Here is a 12,812-nt window from a genome sequence, read left to right as displayed (position 1 = left end):
GCCTCAGGGCTCGGGGAGCAGAACCACTTCTGCACAACTGCTCCGTTCCCTACGCCACCTTCCCACCCTTCCCACGCGCCTCACACTGCACCCACGGCTGCTCTGGCTGCTTTCTGCCAGGGCCATTTGGGGCTGGATGTGGTTCCTGCTGAGGGCTCCTGGTGCAGCTCAGTGAGCACCAGAGCTGGCACAGCCAGCAGGGACAGGGGAGGGAGAACAACCAGCCCCACGGGTGGGGGTAGGTCAAGGCTGCCCCTCGTCAGGGGGTGGAATTCACCTCCCAGGAACAAAGGGCTGAGGAACCGAGTCAGTCCTTCCCTGCCCGGCTTCTTCCAACACCTGCACCCCCCAGGGCTGCAGGACACCAGAGTGTGTGCAGAGAACTAGGCTGGCCCAGAGGGCTGGGATCCAGATCAGCTCTGAAGCCAAGCCATGGATTTGTGGGCCAGGCAAAGGAAGCAGCACAAGGGCAGAAAGGAGCAGCCATGCTGGGATGGGATCCCATCCCTCTTGTGGGGAGGCAAGAGGTGCAGGACACCTTACAGTGCTCAGGAAATGACAGCATCAGGTCCGTGTTTCTGTTCTGGGCTGGAAAGTTACCTTCTGAAAGCCTGGAGCACTCCTGGCAGAAAACCTTTGGAGAAGCCCTTGCAAGTGTGGTATCCCTGTGCCCACATGACAAGTGTGGGGCAAGACAGCTGGGGGAAAACCAGAGAAAAGGGGGAAGTTACATTCCCATGAAAACAGAAGGTGGAACAGTAACTGAAGTTACAGGGGGAAATGCAGTTGCTGCTTCCTGCATGGAATGTGGTTGGTACACAGGGAACATATTCCAGGATGATTCCTCACACAACACATCACACTCTCCCATTGGGAAAGAACCCAAATCCATGTGTGCTGAAGGATTATCTCCAGCTTCAGTTTGCAAGGCAGTATCCTCAATTTCTAAACCCCCAGGAAAAGCAAGTGTTAGGGCTCATGGGAAGAGAGTGTCTCCTCCTCTACGGGCACGTGGTCAAAGCAGCCCCAAAAGGAGCAGAGAGACAAACCTGACTGCTGGGGCAGGAAGTGACAGGAACCAGCCTGGTCAGTCCCACTGACTGGTACGGATCTGTGGAATGGGAAAAACGTTCCTGTTTGCAGTTGGGAAGGGAAGAAAAAGGAAGGAGACAAACCCAGAGGGTCATCAAGCCTGACCAATTAACATTCCCAAAGACAGGACCCAGACCCACACCTGCCCAGTCACACCAACTGGCTCAGGATCCAGCAAGTGCTGGAAATCAGGATTTTGCAACTGTCTGTGTCACACTCGGTGGAGGTCAGACCTTTGGAAACCAGCTGTCTTTTGGCTCTTTGTCCTCCCAGGATGATCTGCGTGCTCGGCTTCGGGTACCAAATACTGCAAAAGCCCACAAAACAGACCTGATTTTAAAACAACACCCACAAACCCTCCAGCTCCCAAACCCAAGGCCAATGGAAAAACATCTCCTACGTCCTGGCAGGGAGTAGGCTCTTCCTGTGACAATGTGCTCCAGTGCCAACGAATTCCAGCTTCACTCTAAGCAGGGAACTGCCTGTTCAAAGAGATGCAAAAGCATCAACATCCAAGTGCAGGCGAGAAAATGCTGGAAACAATCCCAGGGGGGCGAGTAGATCAGCAGGAGAAATACACACAAGGGTGGACTCACTTGCTGTGAACGGAACTGTTGGAATCCAAGCTTGTCCACGGGTACAGCTGCAGGCAGAGCAATCTTCTCTGCTAAGGGGTACACTATCTTCTCTACTATCTTCTCTGTACACTATCTCTTCTACTAAAGGGGTCAGTACACAGTCTTCTCTAATAAGGAGGTCAGTACAAAATCTTCTCTACTAAAGGGGAAAGAAACGTCTCTGCTACCTGGAGAAATAAAAGAGAGATCAGTCCAAACCCTACCGACTATGGCAGGAGAAACAGAAAAGGCACAGGATCATTTCCCACAATACCTTCTCTTATCAATACTGCAAAGGATTGGAGCCGAGTCTGTCTCTTCTCTTGGTTGCCAACTGAAAGTAAAGACAGTCACAAGCATATGAATTCTCTTTCTCTCCACTAATGGGCACTCCAGAGAGGTTGCACAGTGCCTGGCAAGTTAAACATAGCACAAGTCCTATGAGGAGAGGCTGAGGGAGCTGGGGCTGTTCAGCCTGGAGAAGAGGAGGCTCAGGGGAGACCTCCTCACTCTCTACAACTCCCTGACAGGAGGGGGGAGCCAGCTGGGGGTTGGTCTCTTTTCCCAGGCAACAATCAGCAAGACAAGAGGGCTGGGTCTTAAGCTGTGCCAGGGGAGGGTTAGGTTGGAGATTAGAAAGAATTTCTTTGCAGAGAGGGTGCTCAGCCATTGGAATGGGCTGCCCAGGGAAGTGGGGGATTCTCCGTCCCTGGAGGTTTTTTAAAAAGAGACTGGTTGTGGCACCAGTGCCATGGTCTGGGAACTGCAGCGGGGTTGGATCAAGGGTTGGAGTTGATGATCTCGGAAGTCCCTTCCAACCCAGCTGATTCTGTGATTCTGTGATTCTATGATTCTTCTTCTCTTCATTCTTCTTCTCTTCATTCTTCTCTTCTTTCTTCTTCTTTTCCTTCTTCTTCTTCTCTTCTTTCTTCTTCTCTTCTTTCTTCTTCTTCTTCATTCTTCTTCTCTTCTTTCTTCTTAGAATCATAGAATCAGCTGGGTTGAGAGATCATCAAGTCCAACCCTTATCCAGTACCGCTGCGGTTACTAGGCCATGGCACTAAGTGCCATATCCATCTTCTCTTCCTTCTTCTTCTTCTCCTCCTCCTCCTTCTTTTACTTCCTCTTTTCTTTTTTCTTCTCCTTCTTCTCCTTCTCCTTTATCAGATCATCACCCTCCACTTCCTCAGGCACGTTACAATTTCTGAGTTAAGCAAAGGGGAGAGAAAAAACCACAATAGAAAGAGCTGAACATCACCAGGGGATCAGCTCAGAGCTAAGAGCAGGCTGCAGATGTTCCCTGGAATGTGGCATTCCCGGGACTGCGCCTCAGGGCTCGGGGAGCAGAACCACTTCTGCACAACTGCTCCGTTCCCCCCGCCACCTTCCCACCCTTCCCACGCGCCTCGCACTGCACCCACGGCTGCTCTGGCTGCTTTCTGCCAGGGAGAAACCAGCACAGCTTGCCCATCAAAGGCTCCTGCTCAGCACTTGGGGGAAACCAACCACAGCCACAGCCTGGCAAGGCCTTTGCTCTCCCTGGCCTTGCCACTCACTGCATCTCCTCACCTGGCACAGCCAAGGGACGTTCCTCCTTCTTCTTCCTCTGCAGCTCGTTCCCGTCATCACTCAGCTGCTCTCCAGGGCTGCTCTGCTGAGTCAAAAAGGACAAGATTTTAAAAGACCACCTTCAATAAGACAGTTCTAGCACAGAAAGCACCTTTACAAAGTCCAGGGACAGAAGCAGTGGAGGAACACTCCGATATTTCTACTCGCACCACAGTGCAAAAACCACTCAAAAGGCTTTTTCTTGGATCTTCCTGTTTTTTGCTTTTTCTCTTAGAAAGCTTTACAAAAGCTTTTTGCTTTTACAAAGCTGTAGAGATGAGGAATTGTGTGAAGCCATGCCTGTCAGCCCAAACATTCCTGGAAATGCACGTTGGAGAACAAAGACTGAAATCCGGAGTGTTGGATTCCGAAATGCTGATCCTGGACAGGGCACACCCTGAAGGTGCCTCACCAGTTCAGCCCCAGTCGGGGAAGCAAAGAAAAGCCCAAACCCACCAGCCCAGCCAGCCCCTCGCCCCACGTTTGGCTGTTTCTGTCCCTCCCTGAACTGCAGGGTCAGGAGCACTGGGAGCCCACGGACAACTCTGCTCCAGGGAGATTGCAAAGCCGGGCTCAGGGCAGGGCGGGCTCAAGTGTCCCCGCTGCTCAAAGGAACAGCCCAGCCTCAGCCAGGGCCATTTGGGGCTGGATGTGGTTCCTGCTGAGGGCTCCTGGTGCAGCTCAGTGAGCACCAGAGCTGGCACAGCCAGCAGGGACAGGGGAGGGAGAACAACCAGCCCCACGGGTGGGGGCAGGTCAAGGCTGCCCCTCATCAGGGGGTGGAATTCACCTCCCAGGAACAAAGGGCTGAGGAACCGAGTCAGTCCCTCCCTGCCCGGCTTCTTCCAACGCCTGCACCCCCCAGGGCTGCAGGACACCAGAGTGTGTGCAGAGAACTGGGCTGGCCCAGAGGGCTGGGATCCAGATCAGCTCTGAAGCCAAGCCATGGATTTCTGGGCCAGGCAAAGGAAGCAGCACAAGGGCAGAAAGGAGCAGCCATGCAGGGATGGGATCCCATCCCTCTTGTGGGGAGGCAAGAGGTGCAGGACACCTTACAGTGCTCAGGAAATGACAGCATCAGGTCCGTGTTTCTGTTCTGGGCTGGAAAGTTACCTTCTGAAAGCCTGGAGCACTCCTGGCAGAAAACCTTTGGAGAAGCCCTTGCAACTGTGGTATCCCTGTGCCCACATGACAAGTGTGGGGCAAGACAGCTGGGGGAAAACCAGAGAAAAGGGGGAAGTTACATTCCCATGGAAACAGAAGGTGGAACAGTACTGAAGTTACAGGGGGAAATGCAGTTGCTGCTTCCTGCATGGAATGTGGTTGGTACACAGGGAACATATTCCAGGAATGAATTCCAGCTTCACTCTAAGCAGGGAACTGCCACACTGTTCAAAGAGATGCAAAAGCATCAACATCCAAGTGCAGGCGAGAAAATGCTGGAAACAATCCCAGGGGGGCGAGTAGATCAGCAGGAGAAATACACACAAGTGTGGACTCACTTGCTGTGAATGGAACTGTTGGAATCCAAGCTTGTCCACGGGTACAGCTGCAGGCAGAGCAATCTTCTCTACTAAGGGGTACACTATCTTCTCTACTATCTTCTCTGTACACGATCTCTTCTACTAAAGGGGTCAGTACACTATCTTCTCTAATAAGGGGGTCTGTACACTATCTTCTTTACTAAAGGGAAAGAAACCTCTCTGCTACCTGGAGAAATAAAAGAGAGATCAGTCCAAACCCTACCGACTATGGCAGGAGAAACAGAAAAGGCACAGGATCATTTCCCACAATACCTACTCTTATCAATACTGCAAAGGATTGGAGCCGTCTGTCTCTTCTCTTGGCTGCCAACTGAAAGTAAAGACAGTCACAAGCATATGAATTCTCTTTCTCTCCACTACTGGGCACTCCAGAGAGGTTGCACAGTGCCTGGCAAGTTAAACGGGAAGGCTGAGAGAAAGGATCCAAGGAAATGAGGAGATCAAAGTTCCGTGACAAAGTTGTGTGGAAGTTTCCAGAGCATTTGTACGCTCTGGAGTCTCCCGTGAATTCTCCCTGCCCTTCAGAAATGCTGAGTTCCTGACCCAAAGGAGGGAATTCCATCAGACAAAAAGGAATGAGCTGAGCACTAACAGAAGGAGGAGCTGGAATTCCTACAGAGAGGGGTTCTCCACCTTAGTATTTTGTGCAGCTGCTCCACGTTCATCCCGTTGCCATCATCAGGGAATGTCAGGCTGATGTGGTCGTGGATGACTGTCCTGTCAGTCCAGACCTGCTCTGCACTCCCATCCGGGTCATGGCATTGTCTGCAGGAAAAGAAGGGGAAAAGGCTGGGATATTTGAAGCAAAACCCAAACAGTTGAAGTGGGAACATAGTTTGAAGTGCTTCAGCTGCCAGAGAGTCCGTGTTCCACGCTGACTCCAGTCCCAATGTTACGATGAAGCAGCTGCATCCCGACCCGGTGACCCTGCCCCAAAGCCAACAGCCAGTTCCACAGCTCTTGTGGGTTGATTGTTCTTACAGCTCCACAGAGGCAAACACTGTAGGTGGAGGCGAGTGGCTGAGGCGTGAGAATGGAAATGCAGCCCAGACAGGGCTCTGGTTTCCTTTGCTGCCCCCAAAGCAGCTGGTGCAATATTTACTTTCTCCCAGCCACGGGCTGGCTCTCCCCGAGGGAGCTCCAAAGTGCTTTAAAATCACCTTGCTCTGGACAGGATGGGAAAGAGCTGCCCCGAGTGCAACAGAAAGCACGGCTGCACAAAGCTTGCCCAGCTGGGGAGGGTCCTTCCTAGGAACATGCCCTCGGTCTGCGGGAACCTGGGGCAAAGCTGAAGGAAACCACAAACAAGGGCATCGGTTTGTGCTCTCCAAGCACACCCAGCCAGACAGCAGGAGGCCAGAGAAAGGAACCCTAAAGGGAGCTGTTTTGTACAGCACTACAAAAGGCCGTGGGGACCCCTGGTGGTCTAGTGGTTAGGATGCAGCACTGTCACTGCCGTGGCTCGGATTCGATTCCTGGTCAGGGAAACTCCCCTGGGCAGATGGAGCTCGTCAGCCCCGTAAAGCCATCCGTCTAAGAGAAGGTCACTCTAAACAAACCTACGTCCTGAGGACCTCACTGCCACTGTCCAAGCTTGCTCGGCCCCGGCAGATGAACCTCAGGATTAAAGGGTGGGCTCAGTTCAGAGCACACTGTGTCTCACCTAAAAAATCCATTGCGCAGGCTCGAAGGGTGAAGACCTTTCCTCCTTTCCCAAATCTTCACTCGCGAAGACTGGCCATACACTATACACACAAAAGGCCATAATTAAATTGATTTTCGATACTGGCACACTGAGACCTTGTCAAGGGACTGTTCCTACAGCTCCTGGAGGGGACATTCAGCACAGTCTCCTACCTTCCTGTGAGAATGGGTGACGCTCGCCCATCCTGTGCAAGGGGTCAGTCCGGTGTCCAGCGTGGATGCAGCTGGAGGGATGTCCAGGCTGCTGGGCTTGCTGGGGGTACCTTTGCAGGGACAGGGTTCCCTGCAGAAGGCGGCTTTCTCTCTTCTGTGCCAATGAGTTCCCATGCACAGGCTGTTCTTCAGACCTTTCTGGAAACAGGTCTGAGGTCTGGGGGTCTCTGGGGCTCTCGATCCCCCTCCAGTCTGTGGTCACTTCTTGGCCTCGTTGTGGCGCCCTGTGCTGTTCCGTGCTGTGCTGGTCTGCGGGAGATGTTGGTCCCGGCAAAGCGCTGCCCGCCCTGCGCTGTCTGGGCCGGGCCTGGCGCTGGAGCGGGGCCTAATGGTGCGGCTGTGCCGGCCTGCGGGGCCAGCGGAACAGCCTGTGCACAGCGCGGAGCGTGCGCCTCAACAGGGAGGGACGTTTCCCGGGGACAGCCCTGGGGGCTTCCCTGCCCTCTGCACCTGGGGACACGGCCTGGGCTGCAACTGTAGCCGGGCTTTGTCCCAGCTTGTGCTGTTCCTGTGGCTGCTGGGGGCACCCCTGCACCTCCAGCGCAGCCTTGCTCAGGATGTGCTCGATTAATTTCTGAGCTGTGTCCCACAAATCTTGGCTGCCCTGGGAGGGGTTCCGGGACCCTGCTGGAGTGTAGGACTCAGTGATGGATGAAGTGTCCACCTCCAGCACAGCCTTGCTCAGGATGTCATGGATGAGGGGCTGGACTGTGTCCTGCAGAACTTGGCTGCCCTGGGAGGAGCTGCGGGACCTTGCTGGGGTCTGCTCCTCACTGGTGGATGGAGAAGTGTATGCTTTTGGTTGCTTGGAAGAGAGAGGCCGCTGGACTTGCTCGGGATGTAGAGATAGCTGGGCCCCTCCAGGGGGTCGTCGTCGCTGGCCGGGCCCAAGGGTTTGTCATCGTGCCCTTGGGACAGCCCTTGGACTCTGTTGTCTTGCCCTTGAGAAAGCTCCTTGGCCTGGTCGTTCTCCCCTGGCCCTTGGCACAGCTGTTCCTCTTGGTCGGCTTTCTCTTGGGCGAGTCCTTGGCTCTTGGACTCCTCCCCCTGGGCTGGCTCTTGGGGCCTGTCCTCTCCTGCTCTGGCTTTCTGGGGACTGGGCAGTAAGGACTGCGGAGCAAAAACTCTTCAATCCAGTCGTCTCTGCCCTCGTACTTCTCCCTGTACTCCCGTTCCATTTGCTGGGCTTTCTGTCGTGCCAGCTCTTCACCCTTCTGCCTCCTCTCTTCGTTGATGTTGTAATTGCAGGACAAATGGGCTTCCAGCCACTTCTCCACGTACTTCTGCCTCTCTGGTGTTCCCGTTCCGCTGCCTCATCTCTTGGCTTGCGGAACCAGTTCCTTATTCTTTTCATCCCTCCAAACACGCCACTCCTGGGCCGCCCCTGTGGGTGCTCTAGCTGAGACTCCACGTCCGTCTCATTCCCAATCCCGTGGTGCTCCAGCTGTGACGAGTCAGTGGGGCCACACGGGACAGGGTTTTCTTCTGCTGGTGACAGTGGTTTGCCACTGCCCTCTTCCTGTGGGGACAGTGGTTTTAAAATGTCCTCTTCCCGTGGGGACAGTGGTTTTCCAATGTCCTCTTCCTGTGGGGACAGTGTTTTTCCAATGTCCTCTTCCAGTTGGGAGAGCTCTTGGACATTGGAGTCCCCTTCTGACTGGACATCTTCCCCTTGGGACACTTGTTTGCCAAGGCCATCTGTCCCTTGGCACAGCTCTTTGTCGTCTTCCTGCTGGGGACTGTCCTTGGCTTGTAATGCCCCCCAGGAGCGGCAGGCCGGCTGCCAGGAGTGGGGCCTCTGTGGTGCCAGCACGGAGCAGGAGCCTCCTGTGCAGCTCCTGCAGCAGCTCCGTGTCCGAGATGAGGCTGAGGTCTGTGCCAGCAGGGAGCAGGCCCCTCCTGTGCAGCTCCTGCAACAGCTGTGTGTCAGAGACGAGGCTGAGCTCTGTGCCAGGCTGGTGCTGCAGCGGTGCCGTGCCGGGTTGGCTGTGCTGGCTGGCAGGAGCGGTCGAGGGAGTTGCAGGCAGAGGAAGAGGCTCCCAGCTGGCGCCGGCAGCGAGCGCGGGCCGGGCTGGGGCCTCCTGTGCCCCCGTGCTGGGGGCAAGAGCAGCCTGGGCACGGGGCTCTTGGGTCGTGGGGGCAGCCGGGGAGAGGGGCTGCGGGCCCGTGGCCCCGTGTGCCCTGCGCTGCCCAGCTCTGTGCCCCGGCTCACGGTGTCCCTGGGGCTCTCTGGGCAGGGCAGCGCTGGTACTGGGGGCTGCCGTGGCACTGGTGGTAGCGGTGGCTGCTGGGGCAGTGGTGGCAGCCGTGGCAGCTGAGGCACCTGTGCCAGTGCTGGCAGCTGTGGCAGTTTGGGCAGTGGTGGCAGTGGTGGCTGTGGCTGCGGTGGAACCAGTGGCAGTGCTGTCAGTGGTGGCAGTTTGTTTCTTCCTTGTCTGCCATGGCAGTGGTGGCAGCCATGGCTTATCCATCTCCGTCTTCCTGCTTTTGTCCCTCTCCATCTTCCTGTTCTCGTCCCTCTCCATCTTCCTTTCCTCTTCAGAAATCTCCGTCTTCCTTTTCTCCTGTTGCTGCCGTGGCAGCGGTGTCAGTGGTGGCAGCGTTGGCTGCCGTGGCAGTGCTGCCAGTGGTGGCAGCGGTGTCAGTGGTGGCTGCCTTGGCTGCCCTGGCAGTGGTGGCAGCAGTGGCAGCGATGACTGTCTTGGCAGTGGTGGCAGCGATGGCGGTGTTGGCTGCCTTGGCTGTCGTTCCAGTGGTGGCAGCAGTGGCAGCAGTGACATTGTTGGCTGCCTTGGCTGCCCTGGCTGTCGTGCCGGTGGTGACATACGCGGCCGCAGTGGCAGCAGTCGCTGCCTTGGCTGAGATGGCAGCGTTGGCTCCCTGTCCCTCACCCTGGGCAGGCTCGGAGTTTGCCCCTGGCTGGGCTGGGAGCTGCGCTTGTCCATCTCCGTCTTCTTCTTCTTCTAAAACTTCTCTCGTCCGCTGTGGCAGAGAGATCCCGGGAGCTGCTTCCTCCTGCGAGAGAGGCTCTCCTGGGAGTGGGCACCCCCGGGCTCTGTGCCCCTCAAGCACCCGTGGGCAGGGCAGGGCTCTGTGATGTCACAAGGGTCTCCGGGCACCCCTGTGTCCGTGTCACAAAGGGCCCTGAAGGTGCCCGTGTCACAAAGGGCCACCCCCGGACAGCGGCACCGCCCGGACCCGGCCCGGGGCAGCCCCGGCACTTGTGGCCTTGCAGCCCCCGCTGTGCCCGGAGCCCTGGGGGGCTTTGCCCTCGGTCCCACACGACCCCCGCTCTCCACAGGGCACAGCTTTGCAGGCTGGCTGGGCGGCACAGCAGGAATCGGCCCCGTGGCCGTGCCAGGCACTCGTGGGCAGTGTCTCCATGGCCCGGGCTGGACCGGGCACGAGGGGTGTCCCTCAGGGCTCTGCCTCGGCCCCCGCGGCTCCTCAGGGCCGTGGGCAGGGACACGCAGTGGCACCAGCGCACCCTCAGCACGGGGCAGGGCACAGGCAGCTGAGCGGGGCAGGGCACACCCCGCGAGGACGGGGCCATCCACAGCCCCCTGCACAGGCTGCACAAGTGGCACCACCACAACCTCAGCAGCTTCCACAAGGCCAGGGGCCAGCTGCTGCCCCTGGCTCGGGGCAGTCCCAAGACTCACACAGTCATCAGGGAAGAGCCCTCCAGGATCCCCCAGTCCCACCCTCCCCCAGCACCACCACGCTCCCCCCTAATCCCTGTCCCCAAGGGACACATCTCTGTGGCACACCAGGCTGACTTTTATCACCCCTGCTTCACACACAGCAATAAAAAGCGGGGCCTGAGAAGCTGAAATGGGAGGAACAGCTTTAATTTTTGACAAGTCTCTGCTGGGATCCAAACCCTCCCTGCAGAAAGACGTCCAGCTTGGCAGGGCTGAGATGTTTCCTCGCTGCTCACACAGCAAGCCCTTCAATTCCAGAGAGCAGGGGGAGCCTGCAGAGGTTTGCCCTTTATCCCAGGCCCTCTTCCCTTGGTCCAGATGCCTCCCTCTCTTCTTCCTGCTTCCCTCTCTTTCTGCCATGCTTCCTTCCCTTCTTCTTTTCTTCTTCCTTCTTCTTCTTCTCCTATTTCTCCTTCTTCATCTTGTCCTTCTTCTCCTTCTCCTTCTCTGTGGTGGGTTGACCTTATCCGGGCACCAGGTGCCCACCCAGCCGCTCTATCCCTCCCCTTCCCAGCCCGACAAGGAGAGAGTAAGGTGGAAAACAACTCGTGGGTGGGGAGAAGGCAGTTTATTTAAAGCAAAAAGTAAAGCTGAGGGACTGGAGCACAAGTGCTGGGAGGAGAGGCTGAGGGAGCTGGGCTGTTCAGCCTGGAGAAGAGGAGGTTCAGGGGAGGACCTCCTCACTCTCTACAACTCCCTGACAGGAGGTCGTAGCCAGGTGGGGGTTGGTCTCTTTTCCCAGGCAACAATCAGCAAGACAAGAGGGCTGGGTCTTCAGCTGTGCAGAGGAGGGTTAGGTTGGAGATTAGAAAGAATTTCTTTGCAGAGAGAGTGCTCAGCCATTGGAATGGGCTGCCCAGGGAAGTGGTGGATTCTCCGTCCCTGAGGTTTTTAAAAAGAAACTGGATGTGGCATCAGTGGAACTGATTCTGTGATTCTGTGATTCTATGATTCTTCTTCTCTTCCTTCTTCATTCTTCTTCTCTCTTCTTTCTTCTTTCTTCTTTCTTCTTTCTTCTTCTCTTCTTTCTTCTTTCTTCTTTCTTCTTCTCTTCCTTCTTCTTTCTTCTTTTCTTCTTTCTCTTTCTTCTTTCTTCTTTCTTCTTTCTTCTTTCTCTTTCTTCTTTCTTCTTCTTCTCTTCTTTCTTCTTCTTTCTTCTTTCTTCTTTCTTCTTTCTTCTTTCTTCTTTCTTCTTTCTTCTTTCTTCTTTCTCTTTCTTCTTTCTTCTTTCTTCTTTCTTCTTTCTTCTTTCTTCTTTCTTCTCTTCTTTCTTCTTCTCTTCTCTTCTTCTTTCTTCTTTCTTCTTTCTTCTTTCTTCTTTCTTCTTTCTTCTTTCTTCTTTCTTCTTCTTCTTTCTTCTTTCTTCTTTCTTCTTTCTTCTCTTCTTTCTTCTTCTCTTCTTTCTTCTTTCTTCTTTCTTCTTTCTTCTTTCTTCTTCTCTTCTTTCTTCTTTCTTCTTTCTTCTTTCTTCTTTCTTCTTTCTTCATTCTCTTAGAATCCTAGAATCAGCTGGGTTGAGAGATCATCAAGTCCAACTCTTGATCCACTACCACTGCGGTAGTGCCACATCCATCTTCTCTTCCTTCTTCTCTTCCTTCTTCATCTTCTTCTTCTTCTCCTCCTCCTGCTCCTCCTCCTCCTTCTTCTTTTACTTCCTCTTTTCCTTTTTCTTCTCCTTCTCCTTTATCAAATCATCACCCTCCACTTCCTCAGGCACGTTACAATTTCTGAGTTAAGCAAAGGGGAGAGAAAAAACCACAACAGAAAGAGCTGAACATCACCAGGGGATCAGCTCAGAGCTAAGAGCAGGCTGCAGATGTTCCCTGGAATGTGGCATTCCCGGGACTGCGCCTCAGGGCTCGGGGAGCAGAACCACTTCTGCACAACTGCTCCGTTCCCCCCGCCACCCTTCCCACCTTCCCACGCACCTCGCACTGCACCCACGGCTGCTCTGGCTGCTTTCTGCCAGGGCCATTTGGGGCTGGATGTGGTTCCTGCTCAGGGCTCCTGGTGCAGCTCAGTGAGCACCAGAGCTGGCACAGCCAGCAGGGACAGGGGAGGGAGAACAACCAGCCCACGGGTGGGGCAGGTCAAGGCTGCCCCTCGTCAGGGGTGGAATTCACCTCCCAGGAACAAAGGGCTGAGGAACCGAGTCAGTCCTTCCCTGCCCGGCTTCTTCCAACGCCTGCACCCCCCAGGGCTGCAGGACACCAGAGTGTGTGCAGAGAACTAGGCTGGCCCAGAGGGCTGGGATCCAGATCAGCTCTGAAGCCAAGCCATGGATTTCTGGGCCAGGCAAAGGAAGCAGCACAAGGGCAGAAAGGAGCAGC

The 12,812-nt window shown here is 55.2% G+C and overlaps 1 protein-coding gene and 1 long non-coding RNA gene across 2 annotated transcripts in view; both read right to left on the bottom strand.

Annotated features, from left to right (window-relative positions):
* Positions 1-611: 611 nt before the first annotated feature.
* On the bottom strand, positions 612-1,519 carry LOC135407225 (uncharacterized). The gene is made up of 3 exons (XR_010426771.1): positions 1,326-1,519; positions 1,050-1,133; positions 612-698 (listed from the first exon to the last, which is right to left on the bottom strand). It is a non-coding gene; the product is annotated as an uncharacterized LOC135407225 (long non-coding RNA).
* Positions 1,520-6,118: 4,599 nt separating this feature from the next.
* LOC135410439 (histone-lysine N-methyltransferase 2D-like) overlaps positions 6,119-12,812 on the bottom strand; it is a 28,767-nt gene continuing 22,073 nt past the window's right edge. Inside the window, exon 3 of the mRNA XM_064647154.1 lies at positions 6,119-6,149. The gene's annotated coding sequence lies outside the window, so the exon portion shown is untranslated. The remainder of the gene's footprint in view (positions 6,150-12,812) is intronic.

The sequence above is a fragment of the Pseudopipra pipra genome, chromosome 2 (assembly GCF_036250125.1).
Source record: "Pseudopipra pipra isolate bDixPip1 chromosome 2, bDixPip1.hap1, whole genome shotgun sequence".
In the NCBI taxonomy this organism is placed as follows: domain Eukaryota; kingdom Metazoa; phylum Chordata; class Aves; order Passeriformes; family Pipridae; genus Pseudopipra; species Pseudopipra pipra.
The sequence above is the reverse complement of the archived record's forward strand: the minus strand, read 5'-3'. Positions and strand labels throughout refer to the sequence as shown.